At 47.6% G+C, this 21,094-nt stretch overlaps 5 non-coding genes and 19 pseudogenes across 5 annotated transcripts; all 24 read right to left on the bottom strand.

Moving 5' to 3' along the window:
* Positions 1-907: 907 nt before the first annotated feature.
* On the bottom strand, positions 908-1,070 carry LOC144890282 (5S ribosomal RNA; annotated as a pseudogene).
* Positions 1,071-1,800: 730 nt separating this feature from the next.
* Positions 1,801-1,919, bottom strand: LOC144890308 (5S ribosomal RNA; annotated as a pseudogene).
* Positions 1,920-2,647: 728 nt separating this feature from the next.
* Positions 2,648-2,782, bottom strand: LOC144890149 (5S ribosomal RNA; annotated as a pseudogene).
* Positions 2,783-3,497: 715 nt separating this feature from the next.
* On the bottom strand, positions 3,498-3,616 carry LOC144890331 (5S ribosomal RNA; annotated as a pseudogene).
* Positions 3,617-4,327: 711 nt separating this feature from the next.
* Positions 4,328-4,446, bottom strand: LOC144890213 (5S ribosomal RNA; annotated as a pseudogene).
* A 728-nt stretch (positions 4,447-5,174) lies between these two features.
* On the bottom strand, positions 5,175-5,294 carry LOC144890306 (5S ribosomal RNA; annotated as a pseudogene).
* A 711-nt stretch (positions 5,295-6,005) lies between these two features.
* LOC144890078 (5S ribosomal RNA) lies at positions 6,006-6,125 on the bottom strand. Its single transcript, XR_013622278.1, has one exon. It is a non-coding gene; the product is annotated as a 5S ribosomal RNA (ribosomal RNA).
* Positions 6,126-6,843: 718 nt separating this feature from the next.
* On the bottom strand, positions 6,844-6,962 carry LOC144890323 (5S ribosomal RNA; annotated as a pseudogene).
* A 730-nt stretch (positions 6,963-7,692) lies between these two features.
* LOC144890332 (5S ribosomal RNA) lies at positions 7,693-7,811 on the bottom strand (annotated as a pseudogene).
* Positions 7,812-8,539: 728 nt separating this feature from the next.
* On the bottom strand, positions 8,540-8,658 carry LOC144890246 (5S ribosomal RNA; annotated as a pseudogene).
* Positions 8,659-9,386: 728 nt separating this feature from the next.
* Positions 9,387-9,507, bottom strand: LOC144890273 (5S ribosomal RNA; annotated as a pseudogene).
* Positions 9,508-10,218: 711 nt separating this feature from the next.
* On the bottom strand, positions 10,219-10,338 carry LOC144890054 (5S ribosomal RNA). The gene has a single exon (XR_013622251.1). It is a non-coding gene; the product is annotated as a 5S ribosomal RNA (ribosomal RNA).
* A 718-nt stretch (positions 10,339-11,056) lies between these two features.
* Positions 11,057-11,175, bottom strand: LOC144890126 (5S ribosomal RNA; annotated as a pseudogene).
* A 724-nt stretch (positions 11,176-11,899) lies between these two features.
* Positions 11,900-12,018, bottom strand: LOC144889994 (5S ribosomal RNA). The gene has a single exon (XR_013622189.1). It is a non-coding gene; the product is annotated as a 5S ribosomal RNA (ribosomal RNA).
* A 718-nt stretch (positions 12,019-12,736) lies between these two features.
* On the bottom strand, positions 12,737-12,858 carry LOC144890352 (5S ribosomal RNA; annotated as a pseudogene).
* Positions 12,859-13,586: 728 nt separating this feature from the next.
* Positions 13,587-13,705, bottom strand: LOC144890212 (5S ribosomal RNA; annotated as a pseudogene).
* A 728-nt stretch (positions 13,706-14,433) lies between these two features.
* LOC144890243 (5S ribosomal RNA) lies at positions 14,434-14,553 on the bottom strand (annotated as a pseudogene).
* Positions 14,554-15,264: 711 nt separating this feature from the next.
* On the bottom strand, positions 15,265-15,391 carry LOC144890330 (5S ribosomal RNA; annotated as a pseudogene).
* A 718-nt stretch (positions 15,392-16,109) lies between these two features.
* LOC137419875 (5S ribosomal RNA) lies at positions 16,110-16,228 on the bottom strand. The gene has a single exon (XR_013622258.1). It is a non-coding gene; the product is annotated as a 5S ribosomal RNA (ribosomal RNA).
* A 718-nt stretch (positions 16,229-16,946) lies between these two features.
* On the bottom strand, positions 16,947-17,065 carry LOC137419842 (5S ribosomal RNA; annotated as a pseudogene).
* A 730-nt stretch (positions 17,066-17,795) lies between these two features.
* On the bottom strand, positions 17,796-17,914 carry LOC137419852 (5S ribosomal RNA). Its single transcript, XR_013622310.1, has one exon. It is a non-coding gene; the product is annotated as a 5S ribosomal RNA (ribosomal RNA).
* A 717-nt stretch (positions 17,915-18,631) lies between these two features.
* On the bottom strand, positions 18,632-18,794 carry LOC137419971 (5S ribosomal RNA; annotated as a pseudogene).
* A 729-nt stretch (positions 18,795-19,523) lies between these two features.
* Positions 19,524-19,686, bottom strand: LOC137419916 (5S ribosomal RNA; annotated as a pseudogene).
* A 718-nt stretch (positions 19,687-20,404) lies between these two features.
* On the bottom strand, positions 20,405-20,524 carry LOC137419846 (5S ribosomal RNA; annotated as a pseudogene).
* Positions 20,525-21,094: the final 570 nt, after the last annotated feature.

Below are 21,094 nucleotides of genomic sequence, written 5' to 3'. Positions count from 1 at the left end.
AGCAGAAGCAGCATGTCCAGAGTAGAGTGACCAGGTCTGAAACCAAATTGATGATCAGAGATCAAGCCATTGGAGAAGAGGAAAGATTTAATATCTGAAGCAATGATGGATTCCATGACTTTGCTGATAATTGGGAGAAGGCTGATTGGTCTGTAGTTGCTGGGATCTGTTTTTGCACCTTTTTTGTGCAAAGCGGTGATGTTGGCTGATGTTCATAAAGGATCGATTTTTAATGTTTCTCAAGTGAGAGCCTCGTTCCCCCCACCACCCAAGGTGCATGGAGGTGATGTTTTCACACCTGTCTGTCCGTTTTTGAACAAGACATCTCACAAAATTGCCGACGGATTCGGGCGAAATTTGGCAGCAATGTGGCATCTGTGACAAGGAAGAAATGTTTCCATTTTGGTGAGGATCCGGATTCAGATCCGGCTCCGAGAAATATTTTGACTGATTCTTCACCATTGGGAGATTGGTTCAAAAACGACACACAGCAGGAAATCTCAAAAGGTTGTCGACGGATTTGGACGAAACTTGGTGGACTGTTTGGGGGTATTACACGGATGATTCGATTCGATTTTGGTGAATATCTAAATGTGGATTCGACATGAGAATTCTTTATTTTTGTAGTAGGAGCGGCAGTAGTCGTGGGAGTCGTCATCGAGAAGGATTGGCACTGGAAGGCCAGTCGTACTCACAGTAACGGCACTGGTAGTCGTAGGCAAGCAGTAGTATACAAATACTGGTGGGGTGAGTACCCGTGGTAGTAAGTAGACGTGGTAGGCTGGTAGTAGCGGCAGTTGTCGTCGAAGACTAGCAGTGGCGCGGCAAAAAGTAAATTACCATCAAGCGCATCAGTCAGCGCAAATTGCAGACACTCAAAACAAGACCACACCCGACAGCAGAAAAAAGCCTACAACACCCGGTATTCCCAGACAGTCGCCCATCCAGGTACTATCCGGGCCCGAATCTGCTTAGCTTCCGAGATCAGACGAGATCGATCCGGGCCCGAACCTGCTTAGCTTCCGAGATTAGACGAGATCGGGCGTATTCAGGGTGGTATGATCGTAGGCAACAACAGAGTCTCTTTGGATGTTTATAAAGGATCGATAATGTTTCTCAAGTGAGAGTCTCGTTCCCTCCGCCACCCAACGTGCATGGAGGTGATGTTTTCACACCTGTCTGTCTGTTTGCTTGTCTGTCCGTTTTTGAACAAGATATCTCACAAAATTGCAGACGGATTCGGGCAAAATTTTGCAGCAGTATGGCATCTGTGACAAGGAAGAAATGTTTCCATTTTGGTAAAGATCCGGATTCGGATCCGGCTCCGAGAAATATTTTGACTGATTCTTCACCATTGGGAGATTGGTTCAAAAACGATACACAGCAGGAAATCTCAAAAGGTTGTCGACGGATTTGGAGGAAACTTTGTGGACTGTTTGGGTGTCTTACAAGGATGATTCGATTCGATTTTGTTGAAGATCTGAATGTGGATTCGACATGAGAATTCTTTATTTTAGTAGTAGGAGTGGCAGTAGTCGTGGGAGTCGTCGTCGAGAAGGAGTGGCACTGGAAGGCCAGTCGAACTCACAGTAGCGGCACTGGTAGTCGTAGGCAAGTAGTAGTATACAAATACTGGTGGGGTGAGTACCCGTGGTAGTAAGTAGACGTGGTTAGCTGGTAGTAGCGGCAGTTGTAGTCGAAGACTAGCAGTGGCGCGGCAAAAAGTAAATTACCATCAAGCGCATCAGTCAGCGCAAATTGCAGACACTCAAAACAAGACCACACCCGACAGCAGAAAAAAGCCGACAACACCCGGTATTCCCAGGCAGTCGCCCATCCAGGTACGACCCGGGCCCGAACCTGGTTAGGTTCCGAGATCAGCAGAGATCGGGTGTATTCAGGGTGGTATGATCGTAGGCAACAACAGAGTCTCTTTGGATGTTTATAAAGGATCGATAATGTTTCTCAAGTGAGAGCCCCGTTCCCGCCGCCACACAAGGTGCATGGAGGTGATGTTTTCACACCTGTCTGTCTGTTTGCTTGTCTGTCCGTTTTTGAACAAGATATCACAAAATTGCAGACGGATTCGGGCAAAATTTGGCAGCAGTGCGACATCGGTGACAAGGAAGAAATGTTTCCATTTTGGTGAAGATCCGGATTCGGATCCGGCTCCGAGAAATATTTTGACTGATTCTTCACCATTGGGAGATTGGTTCAAAAACGATACACAGCAGGAAATCTCAAAAGGTTGTCGACGGATTTGGAAGAAACGAGGTGGACTGTTTGGGGGTATTACATGGATGATTCGATTCGATTTTGGTGAAGATCTGAATGTGGATTCGACATGAGAATACTTTATTTTAGTAGTAGGAGTGGCAGTAGTCGTGGGAGTCGTCGTCGAGAAGGAGTGGCACTGGAAGGCCAGTCGAACTCACAGTAGCGGCAATGGTAGTCGTAGGCAAGTAGTAGTATACAAATACTGGTGGGGTGAGTACCCGTGGTAGTAAGTAGACGTGGTTAGCTGGTAGTAGCGGCAGTTGTAGTCGAAGACTAGCAGTGGCGCGGCAAAAACTAAATTTCCATCAAGCGCATCAGTCAGCGCAAATTGCAGACACTCGAAACAAGACCACACCCGACAGCAGAAAAAAGCCTACAACACCCGGTATTCCCAGGCAGTCTCCCATCCAGGCAGTCTCCCATCCAGGTACTAACCGGGCCCGAACCTGCTTAGCTTCCGAGATCAGACGAGATCGGGCGTATTCAGGGTGGTATGATCGTAGGCAACAACAGATTCTCTTTGGATGTTCATAAAGGATCGATTTATAATGTTTCTCAAGTGAGAGCCTCGTTCCCTCCACCACCCAAGGTGCATGGAGGTGATGTTTTCACACCTGTCTGTCTGTTTGCTTGTCTGTCCGTTTTTGAACAAGATATCTCACAAAATTGCAGACGGATTCGGGCAAAATTTGGCAGCAGTGTGGCATCTGTGACAAGGAAGAAATGTTTCCATTTTGGTGAAGATCCGGATTCGGATCCGGCTCCGAGAAATATTTTGACTGATTCTTCACCATTGGGAGATTGGTTCAAAAACGATACAGAGCAGGAAATCTCAAAAGGTTGTCGACGGATTTGGAGGAAACTTGGTGGACTGTTTGGGTGTCTTACAAGGATGATTCGATTCGATTTTGTTGAAGATCTGAATGTGGATTCGACATGAGAATTCTTTATTTTAGTAGTAGGAGTGGCAGTAGTCGTGGGAGTCGTCGTCGAGAAGGAGTGGCACTGGAAGGCGGCACTGGTAGTCGTAGGCAAGCAGTAGTATACAAATACTGGTGGGGTGAGTACCCGTGGTAGTAAGTAGACGTGGTAGGCTGGTAGTAGCGGCAGTTGTCGTCGAAGACTAGCAGTGGCGCGGCAAAAAGTAAATTACCATCAAGCGCATCAGTCAGCGCAAATTGCAGACACTCAAAACAAGACCACACCCGACAGCAGAAAAAAGCCGACAACACCCGGTATTCCCAGACAGTCGCCCATCCAGGTACGATCCGGGACCGAACCTGCATAGCTTCCAAGGTCAGACGAGATCGGGCGTATTCAGGGTGGTATGATCGTAGGCAACAACAGAGTCTCTTTGGATGTTTGTTAAGGATCGATAATGTTTCTCAAGTGAGAGGCCCGTTCCCGCCGCCACCCAAGGTGCATGGAGGTGATGTTTTCACACCTGTCTGTCTGTTTGCTTGTCTGTCCGTTTTTGAACAAGATATCTCACAACATTGCAGACGGATTCGGGCAAAATTTGGCAGCAGTGTGGCATCTGTGACAAGGAAGAAATGTTTCCATTTTGGTGAAGATCCGGATTCGGATCCGGCTCCGAGAAATATTTTGACTGATTCTTCACCATTGGGAGATTGGTTCAAAAACGATACACAGCAGGAAATCTCAAAAGGTTGTCGACGGATTTGGAGGAAACTTGGTGGACTGTTTGGGTGTCTTACAAGGATGATTCGATTCGATTTTGTTGAAGATCTGAATGTGGATTCGACATGAGAATTCTTTATTTTAGTAGTAGGAGTGGCAGTAGTCGTGGGAGTCGTCGTCGAGAAGGAGTGGCACTGGAAGGCGGCACTGGTAGTCGTAGGCAAGCAGTAGTATACAAATACTGGTGGGGTGAGTACCCGTGGTAGTAAGTAGACGTGGTAGGCTGGTAGTAGCGGCAGTTGTCGTCGAAGACTAGCAGTGGCGCGGCAAAAAGTAAATTACCATCAAGCGCATCAGTCAGCGCAAATTGCAGACACTCAAAACAAGACCACACCCGACAGCAGAAAAAAGCCGACAACACCCGGTATTCCCAGGCAGTCGCCCATCCAGGTACGATCCGGGCCCGAACCTGGTTAGGTTCCGAGATCAGACGAGATCGGGTGTATTCAGGGTGGTATGATCGTAGGCAACAACAGAGTCTCTTTGGATGTTTATAAAGGATCGATAATGTTTCTCAAGTGAGAGCCCCGTTCCCGCCGCCACCCAAGGTGCATGGAGGTGATGTTTTCACACCTGTCTGTCTGTTTGCTTGTCTGTCCGTTTTTGAACAAGATATCACAAAATTGCAGACGGATTCGGGCAAAATTTGGCAGCAGTGTGACATCTGTGACAAGGAAGAAATGTTTCCATTTTGGTGAAGATCCGGATTCGGATCCGGCTCCGAGAAATATTTTGACTGATTCTTCACCATTGGGAGATTGGTTCAAAAACGATACACAGCAGGAAATCTCAAAAGGTTGTCGACGGATTTGGAAGAAACGAGGTGGACTGTTTGGGGGTATTACATGGATGATTCTATTCGATTTTGGTGAAGATCTGAATGTGGATTCGACATGAGAATACTTTATTTTAGTAGTAGGAGTGGCAGTAGTCGTGGGAGTCGTCGTCAAGAAGGAGTGGCACTGGAAGGCCAGTCGAACTCACAGTAGCGGCAATGGTAGTCGTAGGCAAGTAGTAGTATACAAATACTGGTGGGGTGAGTACCCGTGATAGTAAGTAGACGTGGTTAGCTGGTAGTAGCGGCAGTTGTTGTCGAAGACTAGCAGTGGCGCGGCAAAAACTAAATTTCCATCAAGCGCATCAGTCAGCGCAAATTGCAGACACTCGAAACAAGACCACACCCGACAGCAGAAAAAAGCCTACAACACCCGGTGTTCCCAGGCAGTCTCCCATCCAGGTACTAACCGGGCCCGAACCTGCTTGGTGTTCCGAGATCAGACGAGATCCGGCGTATTCAGGGTGGTATGATCGTAGGCAACAACAGATTCTCTTTGGATGTTCATAAAGGATCGATAATGTTTCTCAAGTGAGAGTCTCGTTCCCTCCGCCACTCAAGGTGCATGGAGGTGATGTTTTCACACCTGTCTGTCTGTTTGCTTGTCTGTCCGTTTTTGAACAAGATATCTCACAAAATTGCAGACGGATTCGGGCAAAATTTGGCAGCAGTGTGGCATCTGTGACAAGGAAGAAATGTTTCCATTTTGGTGAAGATCCGGATTCGGATCCGGCTCAGAGAAATATTTTGACTGATTCTTCACCATTGGGAGATTGGTTCAAAAACGATATAGAGCAGGAAATCTCAAAAGGTTGTCGACGGATTTGGAGGAAACTTGGTGGACTGTTTGGGTGTCTTACAAGGATGATTCGATTCGATTTTGTTGAAGATCTGAATGTGGATTCGACATGAGAATTCTTTATTTTAGTAGTAGGAGTGGCAGTAGTCGTGGGAGTCGTCGTCGAGAAGGAGTGGCACTGGAAGGCGGCACTGGTAGTCGTAGGCAAGCAGTAGTATACAAATACTGGTGGGGTGAGTACCCGTGGTAGTAAGTAGACGTGGTTAGCTGGTAGTAGCGGCAGTTGTAGTCGAAGACGAGCAGTGGCGCGGCAAAAACTAAATTACCATCAAGCGCATCAGTCAGCCCAAATTGCAGACACTCGAAACAAGACCACACCCGACAGCAGAAAAAAGCCTACAACACCCGGTGTTCCCAGGCAGTCTCCCATCCAGGTACCTAACCGGGCCCGAACCTGCTTAGCTTTCGAGATCAGACGAGATCGGGCGTATTCAGGGTGGTATGATCGTAGGCAACAACAGATTCTCTTTGGATGTTCATAAAGGATCGATTTATAATGTTTCTCAAGTGAGAGCCTCGTTCCCTCCACCACCCAAGGTGCATGGAGGTGATGTTATCACACCTGTCTGTTCGTTTTTGAACAAGACATCTCACAAAATTGCCGACGGTTTCGGGCGAAATTTGGCAGCAATGTGGCATCTGTGACAAGACAGAAATGTTTCCATTTTGGTGAAGATCCGGATTCGGATCCGGCTCCGAGAAATATTTTGACTGATTCTTCACCATTGGGAGATTGGTTCAAAAACGACACACAGCAGGAAATCTCAAAAGGTTGTAGACGGATTTGGACGAAACTTGGTGGACTGTTTGGGGGTATTACACGGATGATTCGATTCGATATTGGTGAAGATCTAAATGTGGATTCGACATGAGAATTCTGTATTTTTGTAGTAGGAGCGGCAGTCGTCGTGGGAGTCGTCGTCGAGAAGGATTGGCACTGGAAGGCCAGTCGTACTCACAGTAACGGCACTGGTAGTCGTAGGCAAGCAGTAGTATACAAATACTGGTGGGGTGAGTACCCGTGGTAGTAAGTAGACGTGGTAGGCTGGTAGTAGCGGCAGTTGTCGTCGAAGACTAGCAGTGGCGCGGCAAAAAGTAAATTACCATCAAGCGCATCAGTCAGCGCAAATTGCAGACACTCAAAACAAGACCACACCCGACAGCAGAAAAAAGCCGACAACACCCGGTATTCCCAGGCAGTCGCCCATCCAGGTACGATCCGGGACCGAACCTGCATAGCTTCCAAGGTCAGACGAGATCGGGCGTATTCAGGGTGGTATGATCGTAGGCAACAACAGAGTCTCTTTGGATGTTTGTTAAGGATCGATAATGTTTCTCAAGTGAGAGGCCCGTTCCCGCCGCCACCCAAGGTGCATGGAGGTGATGTTTTCACACCTGTCTGTCTGTTTGCTTGTCTGTCCGTTTTTGAACAAGATATCTCACAAAATTGCAGACGGATTCGGGCAAAATTTGGCAGCAGTGTGGCATCTGTGACAAGGAAGAAATGTTTCCATTTTGGTGAAGATCCGGATTCGGATCCGGCTCCGAGAAATATTTTGACTGATTCTTCACCATTGGGAGATTGGTTCAAAAACTATACACAGCAGGAAATCTCAAAAGGTTGTCGACGGATTTGGAGGAAACTTGGTGGACTGTTTGGGTGTCTTACAAGGATGATTCGATTCGATTTTGTTGAAGATCTGAATGTGGATTCGACATGAGAATTCTTTATTTTAGTAGTAGGAGTGGCAGTAGTCGTGGGAGTCGTCGTCGAGAAGGAGTGGCACTGGAAGGCCAGTCGAACTCACAGTAGCGGCACTGGTAGTCGTAGGCAAGCAGTAGTATACAAATACTGGTGGGGTGAGTACCCGTGGTAGTAAGTAGACGTGGTAGGCTGGTAGTAGCGGCAGTTGTCGTCGAAGACTAGCAGTGGCGCGGCAAAAAGTAAATTACCATCAAGCGCATCAGTCAGCGCAAATTGCAGACACTCAAAACAAGACCACACCCGACAGCAGAAAAAAGCCGACAACACCCGGTATTCCCAAGCAGTCGCCCATCCAGGTACGATCCGGGCCCGAACCTGGTTAACTTCTGAGATTAGACGAGATCGGGCGTATTCAGGGTGGTATGAGCGTAGGCAACAACAGAGCCTCTTTGGATGTTTATAAAGGATCGATAATGTTTCTCAAGTGAGAGCCCCGTTCCCGCCGCCACCCAAGGTGCATGGAGGTGATGTTTTCACACCTGTCTGTCTGTTTGCTTGTCTGTCCGTTTTTGAACAAGATATCACAAAATTGCAGACGGATTCGGGCAAAATTTGGCAGCAGTGTGGCATCTGTGACAAGGAAGAAATGTTTCCATTTTGGTGAAGATCCGGATTCGGATCCGGCTCCGAGAAATATTTTGACTGATTCTTCACCATTGGGAGATTGGTTCAAAAACGATACACAGCAGGAAATCTCAAAAGGTTGTCGACGGATTTGGACGAAACGAAGTGGACTGTTTGGGGGTTTTACATGGATGATTCGATTCGATTTTGGTGAAGATCTGAATGTGGATTCGACATAAGAATTCTTTATTTTAGTAGTAGGAGTGGCAGTAGTCGTGGGAGTCGTCGTCGAGAAGGAGTGGCACTGGAAGGCCAGTCGAACTCACAGTAGCGGCACTGGTAGTCGTAGGCAAGCAGTAGTATACAAATACTGGTGGGGTGAGTACCCGTGGTAGTAAGTAGACGTGGTAGGCTGGTAGTAGCGGCAGTTGTCGTCGAAGACTAGCAGTGGCGCGGCAAAAAGTAAATTACCATCAAGCGCATCAGTCAGCGCAAATTGCAGACACTCAAAACAAGACCACACCCGACAGCAGAAAAAAGCCGACAACACCCGGTATTCCCAGGCAGTTGCCCATCCAGGTACGATCCGGGCCCGAACCTGGTTAGGTTCCGAGATCAGACGAGATCGGGTGTATTCAGGGTGGTATGATCGTAGGCAACAACAGAGTCTCTTTGGATGTTTATAAAGGATCGATAATGTTTCTCAAGTGAGAGCCCCGTTCCCGCCGCCACCCAAGGTGCATGGAGGTGATGTTTTCACACCTGTCTGTCTGTTTGCTTGTCTGTCCGTTTTTGAACAAGATATCACAAAATTGCAGACGGATTCGGGCAAAATTTGGCAGCAGTGTGACATCTGTGACAAGGAAGAAATGTTTCCATTTTGGTGAAGATCCGGATTCGGATCCGGCTCCGAGAAATATTTTGACTGATTCTTCACCATTGGGAGATTGGTTCAAAAACGATACACAGCAGGAAATCTCAAAAGGTTGTCGACGGATTTGGAAGAAACGAGGTGGACTGTTTGGGGGTATTACATGGATGATTCTATTCGATTTTGGTGAAGATCTGAATGTGGATTCGACATGAGAATACTTTATTTTAGTAGTAGGAGTGGCAGTAGTCGTGGGAGTCGTCGTCAAGAAGGAGTGGCACTGGAAGGCCAGTCGAACTCACAGTAGCGGCAATGGTAGTCGTAGGCAAGTAGTAGTATACAAATACTGGTGGGGTGAGTACCCGTGATAGTAAGTAGACGTGGTTAGCTGGTAGTAGCGGCAGTTGTAGTCGAAGACTAGCAGTGGCGCGGCAAAAACTAAATTTCCATCAAGCGCATCAGTCAGCGCAAATTGCAGACACTCGAAACAAGACCACACCCGACAGCAGAAAAAAGCCTACAACACCCGGTGTTCCCAGGCAGTCTCCCATCCAGGTACTAACCGGGCCCGAACCTGCTTGGTTCTTCCGAGATCAGACGAGATCCGGCGTATTCAGGGTGGTATGATCGTAGGCAACAACAGATTCTCTTTGGATGTTCATAAAGGATCGATAATGTTTCTCAAGTGAGAGTCTCGTTCCCTCCGCCACTCAAGGTGCATGGAGGTGATGTTTTCACACCTGTCTGTCTGTTTGCTTGTCTGTCCGTTTTTGAACAAGATATCTCACAAAATTGCAGACGGATTCGGGCAAAATTTGGCAGCAGTGTGGCATCTGTGACAAGGAAGAAATGTTTCCATTTTGGTGAAGATCCGGATTCGGATCCGGCTCAGAGAAATATTTTGACTGATTCTTCACCATTGGGAGATTGGTTCAAAAACGATACAGAGCAGGAAATCTCAAAAGGTTGTCGACGGATTTGGAGGAAACTTGGTGGACTGTTTGGGTGTCTTACAAGGATGATTCGACTCGATTTTGTTGAAGATCTGAATGTGGATTCGACATGAGAATTCTTTATTTTAGTAGTAGGAGTGGCAGTAGTCGTGGGAGTCGTCGTCGAGAAGGAGTGGCACTGGAAGGCGGCACTGGTAGTCGTAGGCAAGCAGTAGTATACAAATACTGGTGGGGTGAGTACCCGTGGTAGTAAGTAGACGTGGTTAGCTGGTAGTAGCGGCAGTTGTAGTCGAAGACGAGCAGTGGCGCGGCAAAAACTAAATTACCATCAAGCGCATCAGTCAGCCCAAATTGCAGACACTCGAAACAAGACCACACCCGACAGCAGAAAAAAGCCTACAACACCCGGTGTTCCCAGGCAGTCTCCCATCCAGGTACTAACCGGGCCCGAACCTGCTTAGCTTCCGAGAGTCAGACGAGATCGGGCGTATTCAGGGTGGTATGATCGTAGGCAACAACAGATTCTCTTTGGATGTTCATAAAGGATCGATTTATAATGTTTCTCAAGTGAGAGCCTCTTTCCCTCCACCACACAAGGTGCATGGAGGTGATGTTTTCACACCTGTCTGTCCGTTTTTGAACAAGACATCTCACAAAATTGCCGACGGATTCGGGCGAAATTTGGCAGCAATGTGGCATCTGTGACAAGGAAGAAATGTTTCCATTTTGGTGAAGATCCGGATTCGTATCCGGCTCCGAGAAATATTTTGACTGATTCTTCACCATTGGGAGATTGGTTCAAAAACGACACACAGCAGGAAATCTCAAAAGGTTGTCGACGGATTTGGACGAAACTTGGTGGACTGTTTGGGGGTATTACACGGATGATTCGATTCGATATTGGTGAAGATCTAAATGTGGATTCGACATGAGAATTCTTTATTTTTGTAGTAGGAGCGGCAGTAGTCGTGGGAGTCGTCGTCGAGAAGGATTGGCACTGGAAGGCCAGTCGTACTCACAGTAACGGCACTGGTAGTCGTAGGCAAGCAGTAGTATACAAATACTGGTGGGGTGAGTACCCGTGGTAGTAAGTAGACGTGGTAGGCTGGTAGTAGCGGCAGTTGTCGTCGAAGACTAGCAGTGGCGCGGCAAAAAGTAAATTACCATCAAGCGCATCAGTCAGCGCAAATTGCAGACACTCAAAACAAGACCACACCCGACAGCAGAAAAAAGCCGACAACACCCGGTATTCCCAAGCAGTCGCCCATCCAGGTACGATCCGGGCCCGAACCTGGTTAACTTCCGAGATCAGACGAGATCGGGCGTATTCAGGGTGGTATGATCGTAGGCAACAACAGAGCCTCTTTGGATGTTTATAAAGGATCGATAATGTTTCTCAAGTGAGAGCCCCGTTCCCGCCGCCACCCAAGGTGCATGGAGGTGATGTTTTCACACCTGTCTGTCTGTTTGCTTGTCTGTCCGTTTTTGAACAAGATATCACAAAATTGCAGACGGATTCGGGCAAAATTTGGCAGCAGTGTGGCATCTGTGACAAGGAAGAAATGTTTCCATTTTGGTGAAGATCCGGATTCGGATCCGGCTCCGAGAAATATTTTGACTGATTCTTCACCATTGGGAGATTGGTTCAAAAACGATACACAGCAGGAAATCTCAAAAGGTTGTCGACGGATTTGGACGAAACGAGGTGGACTGTTTGGGGGTTTTACATGGATGATTCGATTCGATTTTGGTGAAGATCTGAATGTGGATTCGACATGAGAATTCTTTATTTTAGTAGTAGGAGTGGCAGTAGTCGTGGGAGTCGTCGTCGAGAAGGAGTGGCACTGGAAGGCCAGTCGAACTCACAGTAGAGGCACTGGTAGTCGTAGGCAAGCAGTAGTATACAAATACTGGTGGGGTGAGTACCCGTGGTAGTAAGTAGACGTGGTTAGCTGGTAGTAGCGGCAGTTGTAGTCGAAGACTAGCAGCGGCGCGGCAAAAACTAAATTACCATCAAGCGCATCAGTCAGCACAAATTGCAGACACTCGAAACAAGACCACACACGCAGAAAAAAGCCTACAACACCCGGTGTTCCCAAGCAGTCTCCCATCCAGGTACTAACCGGGCCCGAACCTGCTTAGCTTCCGAGATCAGACGAGATCGGGCGTATTCAGGGTGGTATGATCGTAGGCAACAACAGATTCTCTTTGGATGTTCATAAAGGATCGATTTATAATGTTTCTCAAGTGAGAGCCTCGTTCCCTCCACCACCCAAGGTGCATGGAGGTGATGTTTTCACACCTGTCTGTCCGTTTTTGAACAAGACATCTCACAAAATTGCCGACGGATTCGGGCGAAATTTGGCAGCAATGTGGCATCTGTGACAAGGAAGAAATGTTTCCATTTTGGTGAAGATCCGGATTCGGATCCGGCTCCGAGAAATATTTTGACTGATTCTTCACCATTGGGAGATTGGTTCAAAAACGACACACAGCAGGAAATCTCAAAAGGTTGTCGACGGATTTGGACGAAACTTGGTGGACTGTTTGGGGGTATTACACGGATGATTCGATTCGATATTGGTGAAGATCTAAATGTGGATTCGACATGAGAATTCTTTATTTTTGTAGTAGGAGCGGCAGTAGTCGTGGGAGTCGTCGTCGAGAAGGATTGGCACTGGAAGGCCAGTCGTACTCACAGTAACGGCACTGGTAGTCGTAGGCAAGCAGTAGTATACAAATACTGGTGGGGTGAGTACCCGTGGTAGTAAGTAGACGTGGTAGGCTGGTAGTAGCGGCAGTTGTCGTCGAAGACTAGCAGTGGCGCGGCAAAAAGTAAATTACCATCAAGCGCATCAGTCAGCGCAAATTGCAGACACTCAAAACAAGACCGCACCCGACAGCAGAAAAAAGCCGACAACACCCGGTATTCCCAAGCAGTCGCTCCATCCAGGTACGATCCGGGCCCGAACCTGCTTAGCTTCCGAGATCAGACGAAGATCGGGCGTATATCAGGGTGGTATGAGCGTAGGCAACAACAGAGCCTCTTTGGATGTTTATAAAGGATCGATAATGTTTCTCAAGTGAGAGCCCCGTTCCCGCCGCCACCCAAGGTGCATGGAGGTGATGTTTTCACACCTGTCTGTCTGTTTGCTTGTCTGTCCGTTTTTGAACAAGATATCACAAAATTGCAGACGGATTCGGGCAAAATTTGGCAGCAGTGTGGCATCTGTGACAAGGAAGAAATGTTTCCATTTTGGTGAAGATCCGGATTCGGATCCGGCTCCGAGAAATATTTTGACTGATTCTTCACCATTGGGAGATTGGTTCAAAAACGATACACAGCAGGAAATCTCAAAAGGTTGTCGACGGATTTGGACGAAACGAGGTGGACTGTTTGGGGGTTTTACATGGATGATTCGATTCGATTTTGGTGAAGATCTGAATGTGGATTCGACATGAGAATTCTTTATTTTAGTAGTAGGAGTGGCAGTAGTCGTGGGAGTCGTCGTCGAGAAGGAGTGGCACTGGAAGGCCAGTCGAACTCACAGTAGCGGCACTGGTAGTCGTAGGCAAGCAGTAGTATACAAATACTGGTGGGGTGAGTACCCGTGGTAGTAAGTAGACGTGGTAGGCTGGTAGTAGCGGCAGTTGTCGTCGAAGACTAGCAGTGGCGCGGCAAAAAGTAAATTACCATCAAGCGCATCAGTCAGCGCAAATTGCAGACACTCAAAACAAGACCACACCCGACAGCAGAAAAAAGCCGACAACACCCGGTATTCCCAGGCAGTCGCCCATCCAGGTACGATCCGGGCCCGAACCTGGTTAGGTTCCGAGATCAGACGAGATCGGGTGTATTCAGGGTGGTATGATCGTAGGCAACAACAGAGTCTCTTTGGATGTTTATAAAGGATCGATAATGTTTCTCAAGTGAGAGCCCCGTTCCCGCCGCCACCCAAGGTGCATGGAGGTGATGTTTTCACACCTGTCTGTCTGTTTGCTTGTCTGTCCGTTTTTGAACAAGATATCACAAAATTGCAGACGGATTCGGGCAAAATTTGGCAGCAGTGTGACATCTGTGACAAGGAAGAAATGTTTCCATTTTGGTGAAGATCCGGATTCGGATCCGGCTCCGAGAAATATTTTGACTGATTCTTCACCATTGGGAGATTGGTTCAAAAACGATACACAGCAGGAAATCTCAAAAGGTTGTCGACGGATTTGGAAGAAACGAGGTGGACTGTTTGGGGGTATTACATGGATGATTCTATTCGATTTTGGTGAAGATCTGAATGTGGATTCGACATGAGAATACTTTATTTTAGTAGTAGGAGTGGCAGTAGTCGTGGGAGTCGTCGTCAAGAAGGAGTGGCACTGGAAGGCCAGTCGAACTCACAGTAGCGGCAATGGTAGTCGTAGGCAAGTAGTAGTATACAAATACTGGTGGGGTGAGTACCCGTGATAGTAAGTAGACGTGGTTAGCTGGTAGTAGCGGCAGTTGTAGTCGAAGACTAGCAGTGGCACGGCAAAAACTAAATTTCCATCAAGCGCATCAGTCAGCGCAAATTGCAGACACTCGAAACAAGACCACACCCGACAGCAGAAAAAAGCCTACAACACCCGGTGTTCCCAGGCAGTCTCCCATCCAGGTACTAACCGGGCCCGAACCTGCTTGGTCTTCCGAGATCAGACGAGATCCGGCGTATTCAGGGTGGTATGATCGTAGGCAACAACAGATTCTCTTTGGATGTTCATAAAGGATCGATAATGTTTCTCAAGTGAGAGTCTCGTTCCCTCCGCCACTCAAGGTGCATGGAGGTGATGTTTTCACACCTGTCTGTCTGTTTGCTTGTCTGTCCGTTTTTGAACAAGATATCTCACAAAATTGCAGACGGATTCAGGCAAAATTTGGCAGCAGTGTGGCATCTGTGACAAGGAAGAAATGTTTCCATTTTGGTGAAGATCCGGATTCGGATCCGGCTCCGAGAAATATTTTGACTGATTCTTCACCATTGGGAGATTGGTTCAAAAACGATACAGAGCAGGAAATCTCAAAAGGTTGTCGACGGATTTGGAGGAAACTTGGTGGACTGTTTGGGTGTCTTACAAGGATGATTCGATTCGATTTTGTTGAAGATCTGAATGTGGATTCGACATGAGAATTCTTTATTTTAGTAGTAGGAGTGGCAGTAGTCGTGGGAGTCGTCGTCGAGAAGGAGTGGCACTGGAAGGCGGCACTGGTAGTCGTAGGCAAGCAGTAGTATACAAATACTGGTGGGGTGAGTACCCGTGGTAGTAAGTAGACGTGGTTAGCTGGTAGTAGCGGCAGTTGTAGTCGAAGACTAGCAGTGGCGCGGCAAAAACTAAATTACCATCAAGCGCATCAGTCAGCCCAAATTGCAGACACTCGAAACAAGACCACACCCGACAGCAGAAAAAAGCCTACAACACCCGGTGTTCCCAGGCAGTCTCCCATCCAGGATCCAGGTACATAACCGGGCCCGAACCTGCTTAGCTTCCGAGATCAGACGAGATCGGACGTATTCAGGGTGGTATGATCGTAGGCAACAACAGATTCTCTTTGGATGTTCATAAAGGATCGATTTATAATGTTTCTCAAGTGAGAGCCTCGTTCCCTCCACCACCCAAGGTGCATGGAGGTGATGTTTTCACACCTGTCTGTCCGTTTTTGAACAAGACATCTCACAAAATTGCCGACGGATTCCGGCGAAATTTGGCAGCAATGTGGCATCTGTGACAAGGAAGAAATGTTTCCATTTTGGTGAGGATCCGGATTCGGATCCGGCTCCGAGAAATATTTTGACTGATTCTTCACCATTGGGAGATTGGTTCAAAAACGACACACAGCAGGAAATCTCAAAAGGTTGTCGACGGATTTGGACGAAACTTGGTGGACTGTTTGGGTGTCTTACAAGGATGATTCGATTCGATTTTGTTGAAGATCTGAATGTGGATTCACCATGAGAATTCTTTATTTTAGTAGTAGGAGTGGCAGTAGTCGTGGGAGTCGTCGTCGAGAAGGAGTGGCACTGGAAGGCCAGTCGAACTCACAGTAGCGGCACTGGTAGTCGTAGGCAAGCAGTAGTATACAAATACTGGTGGGGTGAGTACCCGTGGTAGTAAGTAGACGTGGTTAGCTGGTAGTAGCGGCAGTTGTAGTCGAAGACGAGCAGTGGCGCGGCAAAAACTAAATTACCATCAAGCGCATCAGTCACCGCAAATTGCAGACACTCGAAACAAGACCACACCCGACAGCAGAAAAAAGCCTACAACACCCGGTGTTCCCAGGCAGTCTCCCATCCAGGTACTAACCGGGCCCGAACCTGCTTAGCTGCCGAGATCAGACGAGATCGGGCGTATTCAGGGTGGTATGATCGGAGGCAACAACTGATTCTCTTTGGATGTTCATAAAGGATCTATTTATAATGTTTCTCAAGTGAGAGCCTCGTTCCCTACACCACCCAAGGTGCATGGAGGTGATGTTTTCACACCTGTCTGTTCGTTTTTGAACAAGACATCTCACAAAATTGCCGACGGTTTCGGGCGAAATTTGGCAGCAATGTGGCATCTGTGACAAGGCAGAAACGTTTCCATTTTGGTGAAGATCCGGATTCGGATCCGGCTCCGAGAAATATTTTGACTGATTCTTCACCATTGGGAGATTGGTTCAAAAACGACACACAGCAGGAAATCTCAAAAGGTTGTCGACGGATTTGGACGAAACTTGGTGGACTGTTTGGGGGTATTACACGGATGATTCGATTCGATATTGGTGAAGATCTAAATGTGGATTCGACATGAGAATTCTTTATTTTTGTAGTAGGAGCGGCAGTCGTCGTGGGAGTCGTCGTCGAGAAGGATTGGCACTGGAAGGCCAGTCGTACTCACAGTAGCGGCACTGGTAGTCGTAGGCAAGCAGTAGTATACAAATACTGGTGGGGTGAGTACCCGTGGTAGTAAGTAGACGTGGTAGGCTGGTAGTAGCGGCAGTTGTCGTCGAAGACTAGCAGTGGCGCGGCAAAAAGTAAATTACCATCAAGCGCATCAGTCAGCGCAAATTGCAGACACTCAAAACAAGACCACACCCGACAGCAGAAAAAAGCCGACAACACCCAGTATTCCCAGGCAGTCGCCCATCCAGGTACGATCCGGGACCGAACCTGCTTCGCTTCCGAGGTCAGACGAGATCGGGCGTATTCAGGGTGGTATGATCGTAGGCAACAACAGAGTCTCTTTGGATGTTTGTTAAGGATCGATAATGTTTCTCAAGTGAGAGCCCCGTTCCCGCCGCCACCCAAGGTGCATGGAGGTGATGTTTTCACACCTGTCTGTCTGTTTGCTTGTCTGTCCGTTTTTGAACAAGATATCTCACAAAATTGCAGACGGATTCGGGCAAAATTTGGCAGCAGTGTGGCATCTGTGACAAGGAAGAAATGTTTCCATTTTGGTGAAGATCCGGATTCGGATCCGGCTCCGAGAAATATTTTGACTGATTCTTCACCATTGGGAGATTGGTTCAAAAACGATACACAGCAGGAAATCTCAAAAGGTTGTCGACGGATTTGGACGAAACGAGGTGGACTGTTTGGGGGTTTTACATGGATGATTCGATTCGATTTTGGTGAAGATCTGAATGTGGATTCGACATGAGAATTCTTTATTTTAGTAGTAGGAGTGGCAGTAGTCGTGGGAGTCGTCGTCGAGAAGGAGTGGCACTGGAAGGCCAGTCGAACTCACAGTAGCGGCACTGGTAGTCGTAGGCAAGCAGTAGTATACAAATACTGGTGGGGTGAGTACCCGTGGTAGTAAGTAGACGTGGTTAGCAAGTAGTAGCGGCAATTGTAGTCGAAGACTAGCAGCGGTGCGGCAAAAACTAAATTACCATCAAGCGCATCAGTCAGCGCAAATTGCAGACACTCGAAACAAGACCACACACGACAGCAGAAAAAAGCCTACAACACCCGGTGTTCCCAGGCAGTCTCCCATCCAGGTACTAACCGGGCCCGAACCTGCTTAGCTTCCGAGATCAGACGAGATCGGGCGTATTCAGGGTGGTATGATCGTAGGCAACAACAGATTCTCTTTGGATGTTCATAAAGGATCGATTTATAATGTTTCTCAAGTGAGAGCCTCGTTCCCTCCACCACCCAAGGTGCATGGAGGTGATGTTTTCACACCTGTCTGTCCGTTTTTGAACAAGACATCTCACAAAATTGCCGACGGATTCGGGCGAAATTTGGCAGCAATGTGGCATCTGTGACAAGGAAGAAATGTTTCCATTTCGGTGAAGATCCGGATTCGGATCCGGCTCCGAGAAATATTTTGACTGATTATTCACCATTGGGAGATTGGTTCAAAAACGATACAGAGCAGGAAAACTCAAAAGGTTGTCGACGGATTTGGCGGAAACTTTGTGGACTGTTTGGGTGTCTTACACGGATGATTCGATTCGATTTTGTTGAAGATCTGAATGTGGATTCGACATGAGAATTCTTTATTTTAGTAGTAGGAGTGGCAGTAGTCGTGGGAGTCGTCGTCGAGAAGGAGTGGCACTGGAAGGCCAGTCGAACTCACAGTAGCGGCAATGGTAGTCGTAGGCAAGTAGTAGTATACAAATACTGGTGGGGTGAGTACCCGTGGTAGTAAGTAGACGTGGTTAGCTGGTAGTAGCGGCAGTTGTAGTCGAAGACTAGCAGTGGCGCGGCAAAATCTAAATTACCATCAAGCGCATCAGTCAGCGCAAATTGCAGACACTCAAAACAAGACCACACCCGACAGCAGAAAAAGCCTACAACACCCGGTATTCCCAGGCAGTCGCCAATCCAGGTACTATCCGGGCCCGAACCTGCTTAGTTTCCAAGATCAGACGAGATCGATCTGGGCCCGAACCTGCTTAGCTTCCGAGATTAGACGAGATCGGGCGTATTCAGGGTGGTATGATCGTAGGCAACAACAGAGTCTCTTTGGATGCTTATAAAGGATCGATAATGTTTCTCAAGTGAGAGTCTCGTTCCCTCCGCCACCCAACGTGCATGGAGGTGATGTTTTCACACCTGTCTGTCTGTTTGCTTGTCTGTCCGTTTTTGAACAAGATATCTCACAAAATTGCAGACGGATTCGGGCAAAATTTTGCAGCAGTATGGCATCTGTGACAAGGAAGAAATGTTTCCATTTTGGTAAAGATCCGGATTCGGATCCGGCTCCGAGAAATATTTTGACTGATTCTTCACCATTGGGAGATTGGTTCAAAAACGATACACAGCAGGAAATCTCAAAAGGTTGTCGACGGATTTGGAGGAAACTTTGTGGACTGTTTGGGTGTCTTACAAGGATGATTCGATTCGATTTTGTTGAAGATCTGAATGTGGATTCGACATGAGAATTCTTTATTTTAGTAGTAGGAGTGGCAGTAGTCGTGGGAGTCGTCGTCGAGAAGGAGTGGCACTGGAAGGCCAGTCGAACTCACAGTAGCGGCAATGGTAGTCGTAGGCAAGTAGTAGTATACAAATACTGGTGGGGTGAGTACCCGTGGTAGTAAGTAGACGTGGTTAGCTGGTAGTAGCGGCAGTTGTAGTCGAAGACTAGCAGTGGCGCGGCAAAAACTAAATTACCATCAAGCGCATCAGTCAGCGCAAATTGCAGACACTCAAAACAAGACCACACCCGACAGCAGAAAAAGCCTACAACACCCGGTATTCCCAGGCAGTCGCCAATCCAGGTACTATCCGGGCCCGAACCTGCTTAGTTTCCAAGATCAGACGAGATCGATCTGGGCCCGAACCTGCTTAGCTTCCGAGATTAGACGAGATCGGGCGTATTCAGGGTGGTATGATCGTAGGCAACAACAGATTCTCTTTGGATGTTCATAAAGGATCGATTTATAATGTTTCTCAAGTGAGAGCCTCGTTCCCTCCACCACCCAAGGTGCATGGAGGTGATGTTTTCACACCTGTCTGTCCGTTTTTGAACAAGACATCTCACAAAATTGCCGACGGATTCGGGCGAAATTTGGCAGCAATGTGGCATCTGTGACAAGGAAGAAATGTTTCCATTTTGGTGAGGATCCGGATTCGGATCCGGCTCCGAGAAATATTTTGACTGATTCTTCACCATTGGGAGATTGGTTCAAAAACGACACACAGCAGGAAATCTCAAAAGGTTGTCGACGGATTTGGACGAAACTTGGTGGACTGTTTGGGGGTATTACACGGATGATTCGATTCGATTTTGGTTAATATCTAAATGTGGATTCGACATGAGAATTCTTTATTTTTGTAGTAGGAGCGGCAGTAGTCGTGGGAGTCGTCATCGAGAAGGATTGGCACTGGAAGGCCAGTCGTACTCACAGTAACGGCACTGGTAGTCGTAGGCAAGCAGTAGTATACAAATACTGGTGGGGTGAGTACCCGTGGTAGTAAGTAGACGTGGTAGGCTGGTAGTAGCGGCAGTTGTCGTCGAAGACTAGCAGTGGCGCGGCAAAAAGTAAATTACCATCAAGCGCATCAGTCAGCGCAAATTGCAGACACTCAAAACAAGACCACACCCGACAGCAGAAAAAAGCCTACAACACCCGGTATTCCCAGGCAGTCGCCCATCCAGGTACTATCCGGGCCCGAACCTGAATAGCTTCCAGAGATCAGACGAGATCGGGCGTATTCAGGGTGGTATGATCGTAGGCAACAACAGAGTCTCTTTGGATGTTTATAAAGGATCGATAATGTTTCTCAAGTGAGAGTCTCGTTCCCTCCGCCACCCAAGGTGCATGGAGGTGATGTTTTCACACCTGTCTGTCTGTTTGCTTGTCTGTCCGTTTTTGAACAAGATATCTCACAAAATTGCAGACGGATTCGGGCAAAATTTGGCAGCAGTGTGGCATCTGTGACAAGGAAGAAATGTTTCCATTTTGGTGAAGATCCGGATTCGGATCCGGCTCCGAGAAATATTTTGACTGATTCTTCACCATTGGGAGATTGGTTCAAAAACGATACAGAGCAGGAAATCTCAAAAGGTTGTCGACGGATTTGGAGGAAACTTGGTGGACTGTTTGTGTGTCTTACAAGGATGATTCGATTCGATTTTGTTGAAGATCTGAATGTGGATTCGACATGAGAATTCTTTATTTTAGTAGTAGGAGTGGCAGTAGTCGTGGGAGTCGTCGTCGAGAAGGAGTGGCACTGGAAGGCGGCACTGGTAGTCGTAGGCAAGCAGTAGTATACAAATACTGGTGGGGTGAGTACCCGTGGTAGTA

Source organism: Myxine glutinosa, chromosome 1 (genome assembly GCF_964187855.1).
Source record: "Myxine glutinosa chromosome 1, kmMyxGlut1.1, whole genome shotgun sequence".
Taxonomy (NCBI): domain Eukaryota; kingdom Metazoa; phylum Chordata; class Myxini; order Myxiniformes; family Myxinidae; genus Myxine; species Myxine glutinosa.
This window is presented reverse-complemented; position numbering and strand designations above follow the sequence as displayed.